At 42.6% G+C, this 16,259-nt stretch overlaps 1 protein-coding gene across 3 annotated transcripts in view; it reads left to right on the top strand.

The window, feature by feature from the left end:
* RYR2 (ryanodine receptor 2) overlaps nt 1-16,259 on the top strand; it is a 749,362-nt gene that overhangs the window by 97,521 nt on the left and 635,582 nt on the right. The window lies entirely within an intron of this gene.

Raw genomic sequence — 16,259 nt, forward strand, 5'->3', positions numbered from 1 at the left:
AGACCCTAGGGAAAGACAAGAGATCTCATGGCTAAGGTGGAGGAGGAGACCCAAGGACTAGGGGGAAGGGGACACTTAGGAAGGAGGAGGGATCTCAAGGGGAGTGGGAGACTGGAAGGAATGATCATGTTGGGGTAGATTCCCATCGCAGGGGCCATAGAAAAGTGAGATACAGGGAGGCAGAGAGATTCAGATGGGTTGGGGAGAAGAAGCAGGTGACCAAAAAGGTGTTGAGAAGGCAGTCTTGAGGGAGGAAGAGGTGTGGAAGGTTGATGGAGACAATGGATTGCAAAGTAGGAACAAAGAAATGCTGCGGGGGATAAAGTTCAGCCCTGTGGAAGACAGGGAGCAAGGGAACAAGGATAACATACTGGAGAAGAAAGTAAGGGGCTGGACAACACTGTTGGGGCGGTGGGGGGATGGGAAATAATGAAAGACAATAGAGAATGAGAGGAAAGAAGGTGTTGAGAGAGGGGAGGAAGAGAGACTCAGAGAAATGGAGAAGCCTGGATAAAATGAGAGAACAATTGTGGGGGGGAAAGACAAGGATGGTGAGAAACTGAAGAGAAATGGAAGGTGGTAAAAGCTGTCCTTTTTTCTTTTCTTTTTTTAGTTAGTGCCATTTTAGGGTTAAGTTAGGGTTAGTGCCATTTTATTTGTTGTTCCTATATTTTTATCCTGTTTCCTTGGTAAACTTCCAAATTTCTTTCGGAATTTGGGATGGCTCTTTTGAGCCGTCATTGTTGTCTATTTATTTTGGATATTGTGGTAAAATAGGTGTTCATTTGTTCTCTCTCTCACCATGCTCTCAGTGACCTCAGCCAGCATCCTTGCATTGCTGTTTGGGGGAAGACAGTTGCTGCTCCCTCATCTTTGATTCAATGGCCCAAGCCATTACTCTACTTGTACTTCTGCAAAGGCAGGATGGCTGATAGAAATGGAAATCAGAGGTGGAAGTAAAACTCAGAGCTTCGTGCACTCTAGTCAGAGGTGGGAGCCGGGGAGACAGAATAATAATCATCCCAAGGTATTGTAAGAACTGAAGAACTGGCATATGAAATTGCAAGTTCAGTAGGAAAGATTTTTAAAAACTCTACCAAGTGGGTGGTGGGCCCCTATGACAAAAGACTAGCACATGTAGTACCTGTATTTAAGAAAGTGGGGGTAAGTGAACTGGACAACTACAGATCTGTTAGTGTGACCTTTAGTAGCATACAAGGCTTTAGAACAAAATTTTAAGGAAAGAATAATTAAAAACATGAAAGTACACCACTATCCCGATATAACGCGCCCTGATTTAACACAAATTCAGATATAACGCGGTAAAGCAGCACTGGGGGGCGGGGCTGCGCGCTCCAATGGATCAAAGCAAATTCGATATAATGCGGTTTCATCTATAACACAGTAAGATTTTTTGGCTTCCGAGGACAGCATTATATCAGGGTAGAGGTGTAAATGGAAAATGGGATAAAATGCAACATGGGTTTACCAAAGAGAGGTCATGCTAGACTAACCTGATATCTTTCTTTAATAACTTATTTTTAGATAGATTAGATCTATCTTTCTATGTCAGAACTTTGGTAAAGCATTAGATATGGTACCACATGAGAAATCATTACTTAAAAAGGACAATATGGGGATCAGTACAAGAATTGTAAGGTGGGTAATTCTAATACTCATTTTAACAATATTAACACACAGATGAGCCAGACTGATTCCAGCTATGTATTTGTCAGTGTTCAGTTGAGACTGGAATCTTGGCATAAGCTGGCATCTGATCTGCCCATGTCACACCTAGGTCCACTGATGGTATTATTTTTTGGTGACATTCTGTTTTAAGATTAATCATAGACTCATAGGTCAGAAGGGACCAATATGATCATCTAGTCTGACCTCCTGCACAAAGCAGGCCACAGAACCCTACCCATCCACTTCTATAACAACTCCTAACCTATGTCTGAGTTATTGAAGTCTTCAAATTGTGTTTGAAGACCTCAAACTCAGAGAATCCACCAGAAATGCGCACCGCATGCCCATGCTGCAGAGGAAGGCGAAAAACTCATCCAGGGCCCTCTGCCAATGCTGCACTGGAGGAAAATTCCTTCCCGACCCCAAAATATGGCAATACTAAACCCTGAGCATGTGACAGACTCACCAGCCAGCACTCAGGAAAGAATTCTCTGCAGTAACCAGATCCCATCCCACTCACAGACCATTGAGGCAGACTATCTGCTGATAATCCAAGATCAACGTTGCCCAAATAAAACGAATCCTATCATACCATCCCTTCCATAATTTATCAAGCAGTCTTAAGACAGATACATCTTTTGCGCCCCACTGGTATCAACGTCAAATCTACTCCCTTGAAGGAAGGCTGTTCGAGAACCTCACTCCTCTAATGTTAGAACCTTCGTCTAATTTCAAGTCTAAACTTCCGTAATGTCCAGTTTGTACCCTTTGTCCTTGTTCTACATTAGTACAAGCTTAAATAATCCTCTCCCTCCCTAATATTAATCCCTTTGAATATATTATATAGAGCAAGATATCCCCTGCAGCCTTCCTGGCTAGGTTAAACAAGCCAAGCTCTTTGAGTCTCCTTCTCTGAAGAAGATTTCCTATTCTCTGGATCATCTAGTAGCCCGCTCTGAACTGTTTCCAGGTTAGGAATTCATCCTGCTTAAAACTATGGAGACCAAATGCCCACAGTAATCCCAGGTGAGCGTCTCACCAGTGCCTTATAAAACGGACTACACACCTCTATATTTTGCTGGACAATACCCGTCGCTGAGGCATCCTAAACAGCGACTTTGTCTTTTTTAACGGGCCATATTCGCATTGGCTGCGCTCTAGTAGTCATTCTGCGATCTAATCAATACCTCATCAAGGTCCTTCTCTCCTCATGTTAGTATTCAACTGATGTGTCCCTAATGTATATCTAAAATTCTTATTCTTCAATCCCTAAGTGTATGACTATGCACTTTCCATATTAAAATTCCCATAGCCTTACTATTACCTCAGTTTCCAGGTTATTCAGATCTTCCTGGTATGAGAATCAGTCTTCTCTGTGTTATGCAATAGCCCCAGCTTTGTGTCATCCAGAACTGTATTAGCACTATTCACACTCTTGTGCATGGATCAGTAATAAAAAGGTTAAATAAGATTGGTGTCCCAAACTGATCCTTGAGGATCACTAGTAACCCCTCCTCAGCTGACAGTTCACCCTTCATATACCGTTGGAGTCTCCCCTTTAACGCGTTCCCTATATCCACTTACATTTTCATATTCCATTTCCCATCTTTTCCATTTCACAACTAACAATTCTCACATGTGGAAGCCGGTTGTCCCATGCCTTACTTACGAATCGAGGGAAATGAGATCTATCTGCCATGTCTTTGTGCTAAACTAATCTGGTCACTCCCTATTCTCGAAGAAAGAGATCAGGTTGTATTGTCCACGATCTAGCCTTATAGCTAATACCATGTGTGTAAATTTGTCCCAAATTACGATTGACCGTCAACTGTCCTTAATATTCTCCTCACCCACAATGTTCAAAACTCTACATACACACAGAATGGTCAATGTTAACAGGCCTATGAGTTACTCGGATATCACTTTTTTTTCTTGTCTGAAATCGGACACTAATGTTAGCAATCTCAGTCGTACGGTAATGACCGCTGAGTTTACTGTAAGTTTTGGCCAGTTTGATAAAGTGGACAGGAACGATGGTATTACCTTTGCCATTTAGTGCTGTTATCCTTTTTAAGGTAGTGCTGTTGTGGGGTAGTGCTTAATTGGTGCGATTTAATTGGTGCTGTATAAACATAAAAATATCATTTAAATATTTTTGGACATGTTTTTCTACATTTTCAAATATTTGATTCAGTTGCAACACAAAATACAAAGTGTATAGCAGTCACATTATATTTTCGATTACAAATATTTGCACTGTAAAAAGCATAAATAAAATTTTTCAATTCACGTAATACAATGTACTGTAGTGTGCAATCTCTTTATCATGAAGTTGAACTATACAAATGTAGAATATGTCCAAGAAAAGATAACTTCATAAAAATAAAACAATGTAAACTTCAAAGCCTACAAGTCCATCAGTCCTACGTCTTGTTCAGCCAATCAACATCAAACAGCTTTGTTTATCATTTGCCGGAGATAAATCTGCGCTGCGTTCTTGAGTTTACAATGTCACCTGAAGGTGGAAGATCACAGTTGGATGGCAGCTGTAGTGTAGCTCGGTGTCTGCAAGATAATGTGATAGCTGTGCGGTAAAGATTTATACCGTCCCACCCATCAAGTTTTCGAGAACATTCGCAGATATGCGTCCATGCTGAATCGCTCGATAACAGATCCAAGTCAGGCGACTGCTCGGTTCCAGTTTCATTATCTGAGTCAGATGCCACCAGTAGAAGGTTGATTTTCTTTTTTGGTGGTTTGGGTTCTGTGGTTTCTGCATCAGAGTGTTGCTCTTTTAAGACTTCTGAAAGCATGCTCCAGATCTCATCCCTCTCAGATTTTGGAAGGCTACTTCAGATTTTTAGACCTTGGGTCCAGTGCTGTAGCTATCTTTTTATCTTTACGGGAGGAATAGCTCAGTGGTTTGTGCATTAGCCTGCTAAACCCAGGGTTGTGAGTTCAGTCCTTGAGGGGGCCACTTAGGGATCTGGGGCAAAAATCAGTACTTGGTCCTGTGAGTGAAGGCAGGGGGCTGGGCTCAATGACCTTTCAAGGTCCCTTCTAGTTCTAGGAGATACATCTCTGATTATTTATTAAATTAAATTTTTAGAAATCTCACATTGGTACCTTCTTTGCGTTTTGTCAAGTCTGCAGTGAAAGTGTTCTTAAAACGAACAACATGCTGGGTCATCATCTGAGACTGCTATAACATGAAATATATGGCAGAATGTGGGTAAAACAGAGCACGGGGCATACAGTTCTTCCATCGAGGAGTTTAGTCACAAATTTAATTAATTCATTATTTTTTCAACGAGCATCTTCAGCGTAGAAGCACGCCCTCTGGAATAGTGGCCGAAGAATGAAGGGGCGTATGAAGGTTTAGCACATCTGGCATGTGAATACATTGCAATGCTGGCTACAAAAGTGCCATTCGAATGCCTGTTCTCATATTCAAGTGACACTGTAAATAAGAAGTGAGTAACATTATCTCCCGGAAATGTAAACAGACTTGTTTGTCTGAGTGATTGGCTGAACCAGAAGTAGGAGTGAATGGACTTGTAGGCTCTAAAGTGTTACATTGTTGTGTTTTTGAGTGCAGTTATGTAACAACAAAATTCTACATTTGTAATTTGCACTTTCATGATAGAGATTTGCACTACAGTACTTATGAGCTGAATTGAAAAACACTATTTCTTTTATCATTTTTACAGTGCAAATATTTGTAAAAAAAAAAAGATAATATAAAATGAGCACTGAACACTTTGTATTCTGTTTTGTAATTGAAATCAATATATTTGAAAAGGTAGAAAAACATTTTTTTTTTCAAACTGGATCACTCTTCAATTGTTCTGTGCTTTTCCCTCTCTTGGGATGGAATTTACGCTTTGCAGAGACCTAGCACAAGTCATGTGCACCACCCATTTTGAGGGGTTAAGTTTTACTTAAGTGATGCACAGACCCTGAATTTCACCCAGCGGATGATTGTTGAGCAGTTGCTCATTAGTCCTGGGGAACTCTTGTGCAGGGTTCTGTTTTTTGTCACACCTTCTGCACTCCATGGTGCTACTGGGGAAGATAGTACAACTGGCCATGCTTCCTCACTATCTGTTCTTTTTCATTTTCTCTCATAATCTGGATGATAGTGTGTTTGCTTTCTAGTGGCTGAACAAAACAGGAACTTGGGTGAAGACAAGATGGTTGAAGATCAAAACTTGTAAAATGGACTTAATGCTGGTTGGTTGGGGTAAGGATCTAGAGTGAATAGTGGAGGACAACTTCTCTGTTCTTTCCAGCACCAATGAGGTTTAATCTTTGCCAGGAAGGTATCTGGGAATCTTAGCCCTCACTGCATTTTCCTTTAATCTTTAGATCAGGATTTCTCAACTTTTTCCATATTGTGACTGTCCCTTCTGGCTATCTGGGACTCCATACCATTTAGCAATGTGAGAAGGACAGAATAGTTGCAGCCCATTGATGCTTGTTGGTGATTTCTCCAGGTTGAAAAACTGTTCTAGATCATGAGGTCTCTCTTGAAAGCAGCACCTCTTTCTACTGTGCAGGGGTGGCTCCAGGCCCCAGCACACCAAGCGAGTGCTTGGGGGGGCAAGCCGCGGGGGGGCGCTCTGCTGGTCGCCGGGAGGGCGGCAGGCAGTCAGGCACCCTTCAGCGGCATGCCTGCAGAGGGTCCGCTGGTCCAGCCGCTTCGGTGGAGGAACAGGACCAGTGGACCTCCGCAGGCACGCCTGCAGGAGATCCACCGGAGCTGCGGGACCGGCGACTGGCAGAGCGCCCCCCGCAGCATGCCGCTGTGCTTGGGTCAGCAAAATATCTAGAGCTGCCCCTGCTACTGTGAACTTCTAAGTGCTCTAAGAAACCTGCATCTGCTGGTTGCTGGCTTCCTAAAGAACATCTGTATCCAATGCACACATTCATGGAATTCCATGTTGCCGTAAGAGAAACAGTAGGAAGCTTGCAGTAGAGCTGCTGCATCACATGGAGTTCTAAAAGCCCATGTGTTACCTTTGGGCAAGTTGGGAAGTCCATCTCCAGCTGCCGTGAACTTCCTGAGCTTTGTAAAAGTTGATATGTTGAATTAGGCTCTATTGACTGCTTTTAATAACTGGAAAAAATCCCACCAAGAAAAACCTCCCAATAATCAAAGGTACAAGTCCTTTCCAGTACGTATAAACTGAAAAAATCAAGTAGTTTCAAATAGTAAGATCAACTCTTAGTTTAAAAAAAAAAATCCTAAATTTCTTGTGGATTTGCCTTAAAGACTCTAGAAAAAAAATATCCTAGCATATGATCCTGCTGGCCAGTAAACAAATGAAAATCAGACACACCTACTCCTTAGGTGCTGCAGTTTTGTGAGACAGATGTGAGGATTGGAGCAGGAAGGACATCCATTCTATGAAGCACCAGTCCCTGAGAAGCTCATAAGAATTATATATAGCAAACTGACTCTGTTAGCACTAACTTCTGTGGATATCAAAACTTCTTGGGAGCAAGGGTCATAGAGCCCAGGCTGCTGCTCAAGTGGGAATGTCTACACTGCTATTTTTAGCCTCATAGCGTGAACCCCACTAGCTGGAGTCAGTTAACCCAGGTGCTAAGACCTGCTTTACTGGGTTTGTTTTGCAGTGTCGATGTACCAGTTGTGATGGAGAGCCCATGGTGGTTGGGGATGATTGCTTAAAAAAATAATCAAGAGTAGCTTGCCATCTTTATGGATCCTCTAAAATCCATGAAGAAATCAATAGATTATGGGACATCCAACTGCCCCTTTTATCCATTTGAACAGAGGGGAAGGATTAAATAAGGACACAGCGATTCCTTAGTCCTTTAAATCCCTGTGTACCTTTGAGAGGTCAGAAGTTTGGTAAGTGTTGACTTGTGCAGTACCCTGTGTATCTTTGCCTCAGCTGCTTCATAGTTTGGGTAGTCTAGAGCATTTAGTATTCATTGGAAAATCCTCTGTAAAACAGTTTGGACATTGATTTAGAAATCAAAATGCATCAAGACAAAATATTGCTACCAAACAAAGCATTTAAAATATTAAACTATGTTTGTATACATACTAGTGAAGAGGAGAGGAGGAGGGAGGAACAGACTATGAAGTACTGTAATAAGTGTCACTTTACTGTGCAAGGTTAAATCAAGAGTAAATATGTGTCACTTAGTTCTTTTGTTACAAATCAGTTGAGCAATGTGCTTTATTCTGCATGGTTACAGAAGCTATATCATCAGCATTATGTCCAAGAGCTTCATATTCGAGTTTAAACATATTGGAATCAGAGTATCTGAGGTTAATTTTCTTGAACAGATGAATTGTCAAGTTTGAAGCTAAAAAAAGTTCTTTTTGTCATGTGACATTTTTCAAATGAGTTTGATTAGCAACTGGTTACTTAAATCTGAGTTTTTGTCAGATTTGTATAAAATGAGTTAGATTACATAAGATAATCAAAATTTTCCCAACAGAGAAGTTGTCACTCAGTAACTTTGGTATAACACCTTTCTACAAAACAAGGCTCCTCCTCCATATCAAAACTGAGGAATTACATTGGAGTGAGTCCTAGTGATGGACTGTAAGAAATATTAATTGAGCTATCAGTTTGTTAGCAAAAGCAGAGTACTAAATCTGACCTCTCTTCTGAGTCTGCTCAGAAGAGTGCTAATTAATCTTTAAGTGGTAACATTGTTTTACTCACTACACAGCTGGGCATGCATATCTATAACTATGGCTAGTTGTCTAGCTCAGTGGTTCTCAAGCTTTTTTTCCCCACAGACCACTTGAAAATTGCTGAGGGTCTCGGCGGACCACTTAATGATCTTTCCAAATGTTGTTTGTACCGTTAGCTAATTATAGTAAAGCACTTTAGATAAAAGTGCCATATAAAAAAAACTTAATAATAAACATTTTTATTCTACAAATAAAAGTACTCAACTCATATATTAATATCAGTAGTCAGGGCCGGCTCCAGAGGTTTTGCCGCCCCAAGCTGCCAAAAAAAAAAAAAGCCGTGATTGCGATCCTGATCTGCGGCAATTCAATGGGAGGTCCTTCACTCCCACAGAGCGAGGGACCCTCCGCCTAATTGCGGCCGAATACCTCGACCTGCCGCCCCTCTCCAGAGTGGCCGCCCCAGGCACCTGCTTGCTAAGCTGGTGCCTGGAGCCGGCCCTGTTAGTAGTCTTACCTTTCTAATGCAATGGTTGTGCCCTCTCTCCTTGGCCATGACAGCCCCCAAGCCGGGGCTGGGAAAATGGGAGGTCTTTCCTCTGCCACAGCAGTCTCAGAACTGAGCCTGGGAAGGCAGGCCAACCTCCCTGGTAGCCGCAGCCCTGGAGCTGGGGAAAGTTACCTCTTTCTCTGGCCGCCACAGCTCTGCACATGCCAAATTGCTCCCACCCCTCTTCTCATCCCACTGTCGCCTCCCACCTACTCCCTATTTCCCCCAAGGCCACCACCTCACCTTACATGTGCATCTTCTCCAGGGTCCAGACACCTAATTAGTGGAGCCGAACCTCTGCAGCTTCACTGATTAGGTGGGTGGCCACCCAGGTGCACAGCTTTAGAGGGAACTATCCGCGGACCACCTGAATGGAGCTCACGGACCACAGGTGGTCCACAGACCACAGTTCGAGAACTTCTTCTGGTCTAGCTGATTTATCTAGCTGAACTTACACAAAAATTCCCGAGGTGGAATATATGGGCTCTTTTTCAGCACACAGCAACACTACTCAACATTTTTAGTGAAGTGACTGAAGAATAATATATCCTATTGAATTTCAGGGGAAATCTAGGTAAACTAGATACAGTTACTCAAGTAGCATTTTGTACTCTGACAAAAGGTACCATGAGATTTTTATGACCACAAGTGGTTAGGATCTCTGTTTTATGTTTCGATTAAAAAAAAATTACACTCTGGCACTCCTGGGGCATTGGGTCAGTATTGATTCAGAGGGAACAGTGCCACTTACTGACTTGTCAATGCCACTTCTACCACCAGTGTGGTTTTTTTCCCCCTCAAAGGTCTCCCTCCAGTTAGTGAGCAGGAATACCCTGTGTGATTGGGGGAGATCACAGCTCAAGGTTGCACATTTAGTATGAATACATCATGTGTTTGGTCCTCTCTAGGGTGAATTCTGGTGTTCTGAAATCACCATACTAAGATTGTAGCAGAGCAAAGCATTTCTATGTTGTGACACCATGAAAAACATTAACTTTAAGCTCCTTTCCTTCTTTCAATATTGTCCGGAAAAGGATTAAGATGTACAATCTTGTCTTAAGGTTATTTTCATAATCTTTTCTAGATTAAATACAAAGAGGGGGTGCAATAGAGACACACACAGTACATCAACATGGAGGAGGGTATTAGGCCAGAACATATAGGTATGATTAAAAGAGCAGATGTTACAATGGCAAAAGGAAAGCAGCAAGCTTTTTTTTCCCCTTATAGATGTAATTGCTTGGGTTACTGTATAGTGTGTGTGTGTATCAACTACTGTTTTCATCACTGTTTCTTTTGTGTCCATTTAATAATGGATATTAACAGTCTTTTTCAAGACTGCTTTGTTCAGCATTCTGCCCCATATATGGAAAATCATCTTGATGTGTCTGGGTGGACTGGTTTTAAGAAATTTCTGTAAACTCATGTTTAATGGATGTTTCCCCTGATGAATGGATTTTCAAGACTGCAATTAAAAAAAAAAATCTTTTGTCTGGAGAAAAGAGACAAGATTATGAGTTAGAACTACCTTACACAAAACAAACAAGGAAAAACCCTGTCCAATATATTAAAATAACCCCTAAAAAATCTGTATGTTGGACACATATCAGACAATCAATTTACAGGGGACAGAACTGTTGTTGGTCACTGTCAGGGCCAGCCTTACAGGTGGGCAATGTGAGTGACCACCTAGGGCGCTGTGGTGTGTGCACCATGGTCAATAGGCTGCAAAAGGGCCATGCCCACCCAGGAGGTGAGGGGAAGGGATAAAGGGGGCTGCGGGGCAGGGGCCAGGCACTCACATGCATCCCCTCTCTGCCCTCCCAGCAGCATTATACTTGCAGCACCGCTGCCGTTCCGCCTGGTGCTCTGTCCCCTGAGCAGCCACCTACTGCTCAGGGAGAAATACTTACAGGGTGCCAAAGAAAGTTCACCCAGGATGCCATTTTCCTTAAGTCCAGCCCTGCTCACTGTGACACAGACACCCTGTTGCAGAGTGTCCCCTGTTCTTTGCAAACATCCCTTATCTCAGACCTACCAAACTCACCTCACAGGATATTTATCCATAAAGAGTAACATGTAAGCTTTCTGTAAATACCATACAACTTCTCAAGATTCATAGTATTGGTAATATTTATGGAATAATGTATTTATATTGGAAGTGTACTTTATGAATTTGGAGTAAAAATTAGTCACCAGGAGATAATATGTCTCAGTGATGGCCCATTTGGCCAAGAGGGATTTGTCACCCTGCGTTTTTGGGCTGCCGAGGTAATGCAAGGCTCAATTACCACCTTTGTGCAATATTAAGACTTTCAGTGGGAAACCATCAGAAGGAGCAACAATCAGTCAAAACCACTTAAAAGTAAAAAAAGGAACTTTATAAGACAGGTGTTATAACAAGACATCACCCTTTTGGCCAAACCCTTCCCTATGGGCCAAGATTCCAGAATTTCTACTCCCCCCCAGCCCCGGTGTCTTCCTTTTCCCCCTCTTAGCCCAGAGAATGACTGCAAGCATCCACCCTGCAGCCCCTATTCTGCCCCTTCTTTCTAGTGTTATCCTAGCCCCACCGCTGCTGCTCAACTGGGCTCCACTCAATCAGAGATTGGCTATCAAGCCCAACTTCCCCTCAGGTGTGGCCTATCTGGTTATTTAACCCCTTCTGAGCTACTTTCACCCTTTCTGGGCTAGTGTGGGAGTGAACACCCCATTGCAGGCACCCAGATTGTAGACTACACTGGGTTATTTATTATTTGTATTACTGTAGTGCCTCGGAGCCCCAATCAAGGACCAGGAACCCACCGTGCAAAGTGCTGTAGGGCTCACAGAACAAGTAAGCTTACAATCTCCCTATAAGACAAGAGACAACAGATGGATACAGACAGGGGAGTACAAGAAAGCAGAGACAGTATTAGTAACCACAAGTATCAGTAGCCAAAGCTTGGAGGTTGGGAATTGTGGCAAGAATTTTGCATGTATATAACCCCTTTCATCCAAAGTTTTAAAAGCGTTTTAGAAAAGTGAATAAGCATTATCCCTGTTTCACAGATGGGCAGCTGAGCAGGTTTATGGGTAGAGCTGTGCAGGAGCTGGAATTTCCATCCCACAGAAAATTTTACATTTCTGAAAAAATATTCGTGCTGAATTGGAACAAAAAATTGAATACACTAGGAGAGCCTGCCACAGAGTTGTGGAGGCTGGGAAGTCCTGGCTCCCAAACTCCCCACCAGGTACACTGCTGGGAAGCCAGGGAACCAGGCAGCCTGAGGAGTCTTGGGAACCATGGAAAACTTCAATTTTGCTGAAACTGTTTTTTCCATCAGAAAATTCCCAGCCAGAATTAGTTGTGGGCCTTGACAGCTAGATGAATTGTGTTTATCTTTGGGCTTTGGTTGCTTTATTAGGTGCCTGTCTTTGTTCTCAATTTGTGCATCATAATAGATCAGCGGTTCCCAAATGTTTTACGAAGGTGACCAACCAACTGCATTTTGTCTTTTAAGATCCCACCATTACTCCTGCTCCTACTTCCCTCCTTGTCTTTGCAGCTTTACATCTCCCTGCTTGGCTCCCGCCACCCCCCAACCCCTTTGCTGTCACTCTCCCAGCCCTAGCTGCTTCCTCTTTCCTTGTGGCCGGACCCTAGTGAGGTGCTCGCTATTAGGTTGGTGACCACCACTTGCTGGTTCTGAGTGCTTCCTCTGTCCTGCTGCTCTGCATTGGAAGTGAGAGTACAAGGGGAGCACCTTTGGGGCACATGTGACCCATCTAGATCCTTCTTGGAGCCCGTTGGTGTGTTGGGACCCACCGTTAGGGAAATACTCCAGTATATCCACAGTATGGTATATGTTGAAAAAATTGTCTGGTAAAACTGCTTTTCTGCTGTCCTCTGTTGGTTTTATTGCTACTTGATCCTTCCAATACACCTCATCTCATTTCTGTTTCTTCCTCCTCTTGGGGGAAAAAGGTCTTTCTTTTGTTTGTACTGTGCCTAGTATAAAGTCACCCTGATCCATGATCAGAGTTTCTATGTATCAATGTCATAAAAAAAAGATAGAAATATTTTTCTTTAAAAGTATTTCAGATGCCTGCACTGAGGAATAAGTACATGGAAAGCTTTTTTTAAAAGCTCTTCAGATTACAAATGTGGGAAGACTTTAAAAATAGAAACATTTTCTTCAAGACAGCATAAATCAAAAGGAACAGTATATTTTGTAGAAGCTTGTTAAAGAAATTCCTCTTTGGCTTGACAGTAAGAGAAATTTTAGCCTGTGTGTTTGTGTGTTACCTTAAGAGTAAAAACGAGAGTTTAGCTGAAATGACCTTGGTAGTCTTCATAGGGTGTCAATTCTGTAACCCTCTGCATATTGTGTGTATTTAGGGTGCATACCCATGCTGCAGTCCTGAGGTTCCAGGTTTCCTAAATAGTTTATACAATGATTATTGAGTTAATGGGTTTTAGCTGCTGTCCTGAATACCTTACTTTTATATGCCTTCTAATTCATTTTTGGCCAGTATTTGAACCTGTGTTTAGAGACCCAGCAATAATAGTAACTGACAGAATAACCTGCTTTTTAAATAAAAAAGATTGAAAAAAGTATCGACACTGCAGGCGTTAAATCTTTCTTGGCAGCACAATGAGAACTTGACACATTTGTCAGAAACACTTGGTGACAACCCTTAATTTTCATTTACGATTTTATATCAGGTTTAAAGGAACTTTTATCCATTGCTTGAAGAGCACTGGAAAGTGCAGGCTGCAAATGTTTCTAAAAGGATATTCCTGGCAATGTTTGTTAAATTGGTGTTTAAAAATATTTGAATACATTTTTTTCAACTAACTTCAGGAGTGGCTGTGAGAGAATTACTAAATGTTATATTTAATTGTTGTCTTATGTTCATTTTTTATATGTTATAAGTTCATTACATTCTATCTTGACAGTTTATAAGGACCATTATCTATTCAGCCCTCTTTTGTGTGCATGGGAGAATGTGTGTGAAATGAATTTATGTGAAGAAGGGTCATATTGGCATATTAAATGTACCTAGCTGTCACAAAGTATGCATTAATAAATTAAAAAAAAACTTTATCTTTTTATCTCTGTATTTTTGGTCATTGCACTAATTATATGGAGTTATTGCCTCTATAGCATTAAAAAAAATCCTTTTGGCACTGATAGAAAACCATAAATAAACTACATTCCAAAAATATCTCATTAGGAGGCACAGCTAGATATGTTCAATACCATGAAATGGCTGCAGAACTTTGGTATAAAATTCCACATTTAACAAAGAAATCATAGGGAAAGTCTTATACCTCTACAGTACAATTTACTAAACAATAACTGGAGATAGATTTTTGTCCCAATGACCTCTTCAGATATTGGAAGGTGATTGGGGTGGTGTGGGGGAGGGAAGGGGACCTGGCACTAAGTCTGGTTACCAAGGGAAGTAGCAGCCTGTTGCCTAGCCTTGAAGAGGCAGCTCCCGAGGCAGCATGCATGCCCTTGGAGTAGCACAGTTTGCAGGGCTGCGGCATAGGGCAGGTCATGGAATGGTCCCTGGGAGGGAAGGAACATAAGCTTCCCCACCAGCCAGCACTTCCCCCAGCTGGGGTCTCAGGCTGCTCCAATATGCGAAGGGCTCGAGCAGTCGGGGAAGGGGACTTCTGGGTAGGCAGTGCAGAGGGAGGTAGGAGGCTGCTGTGCAGGAGGGCCATGTCCTAGCTTGTCAGTGGGGCTGGCTGGCTGCTCTTGTGCAGCTGCAGCGCTCTTCTGACCTACACTCCCAGGTGGCCTGCTGGAGCACGGGTTTGCAAGTCCCTTGGGGCTGCTCATGCTGGAGTTGAGAGAGGAAAGCAGTGAGCAAACAGGGGCAGGGCCTTGAGAGAAGAGGTGGAGCAGGGACAGGGCCTCGGGAGAAGAAGTGCGGCAGGATGGGGCCTGGGAGGGAAAAGGTAGGGTAGAGGGTCTGGTTTTTAGAAATTAGAAAGTTGTCAACCCTAGTGTTCATCCACAGGTGATAGGTGGTTTTTTGCCTTTTATGATTTTCCTGGACAAATTCATTTGAGGGCATGATGATTGGTTTCACCTACATAGTTGTTGGGTCATTTAGTGCTCTGGATGAGGTATACCACATGGGATGATTGCAGGCATGTGCAGGATCATTGGATCTTGAATGGTGTGTTGCAGGGGGTGTTGATAATTGTAGCAGTGGAGACATGTCTGCAGGTTTTGTCTCTTGTTCTGGCAGGGTCTGGTGCTGCTTTGAGTTGGTGTGTCCTGGTTTGTGGGGATCTTGCTTGTGCTGGTGAGTTTGGAGAGATTGGGTGGGTTGTTTGAGGGCCAGAAGTGGGGGTTCAGGAAAGTTTTCTTTCAAGAGGGGGTCCCCGTCGAGTATCACAACATGTGGTAAACATCACATGGTGCATTAAATGCCCCAATAACAACTACGTGGGTGAAACCAGACAATCACACAGGAAAATGTTAAGACAAACACCATATCACCTGTGGGTGGACACTTTTCACAAAGCGATTACTCTGTATCTGACCTATCAGTCCTCATCCTCAAAGGAAACCTGCATAACACTTTCAAAAGACGAGCCTTGAAGCTTGAATTCATTATGCTGCTAGATGCAAAAAATGATGGCCTGAACAGAGACTCTGGATTTATAGTTTGTTATAATAACCCGTAATCCACTAACCCTTCCCCCCTCTTTTTTGTCTTATAACTGCAGAGGTGTTAACGGACCACTCTTTCTTGAATGGTCCCTTACAATATGAACTAACTACTTCCACTAAACAATCTGTTCCACCTAGCTTTTAGCTATGACACTACTTAGCACCTGAGGTACATTGTGCATACGCTATGTGACCAGGATTCATCATCAGATTTGGTCCACTGGGTTGGATTGCTAGTTTCCTCAGCCTGGGCCCTGTACTGATGGTGAGTGCAATGTGAATGCTGATACATGCCCCCTAGCTGTGATTTTGGGACTATCTTTCCCACACTGGAAGAAGAGCTCTCTGTGGCATGAAAGCTTGCGTCTCACCAACAGAAACTGGTCCAATAAAAGACATTACCTCACCCACCTTGTGTCTCTAATTCCTGGGACTGACACAGCTGCAAACTACAGTGCATACTTGATTCTTCTGAGAAATTTTCAGTGAGGTGTGGTGAAGAACATCAGAGAGAGGGCCTTGCAGAGCCTCATTAGAACTATTCTAAAACCAGAATAAAACCTTTTCGAGAGATATGGGTGGGAGGGCGGAGAGAGACTATTAAAGCTTGGGAGAGTTGGGTTGTATTCTCAGCTATACATCATGCTTTCGATATGACCTT

Source organism: Chelonoidis abingdonii, chromosome 3 (genome assembly GCF_003597395.2).
Source record: "Chelonoidis abingdonii isolate Lonesome George chromosome 3, CheloAbing_2.0, whole genome shotgun sequence".
NCBI lineage: Eukaryota > Metazoa > Chordata > Testudines > Testudinidae > Chelonoidis > Chelonoidis abingdonii.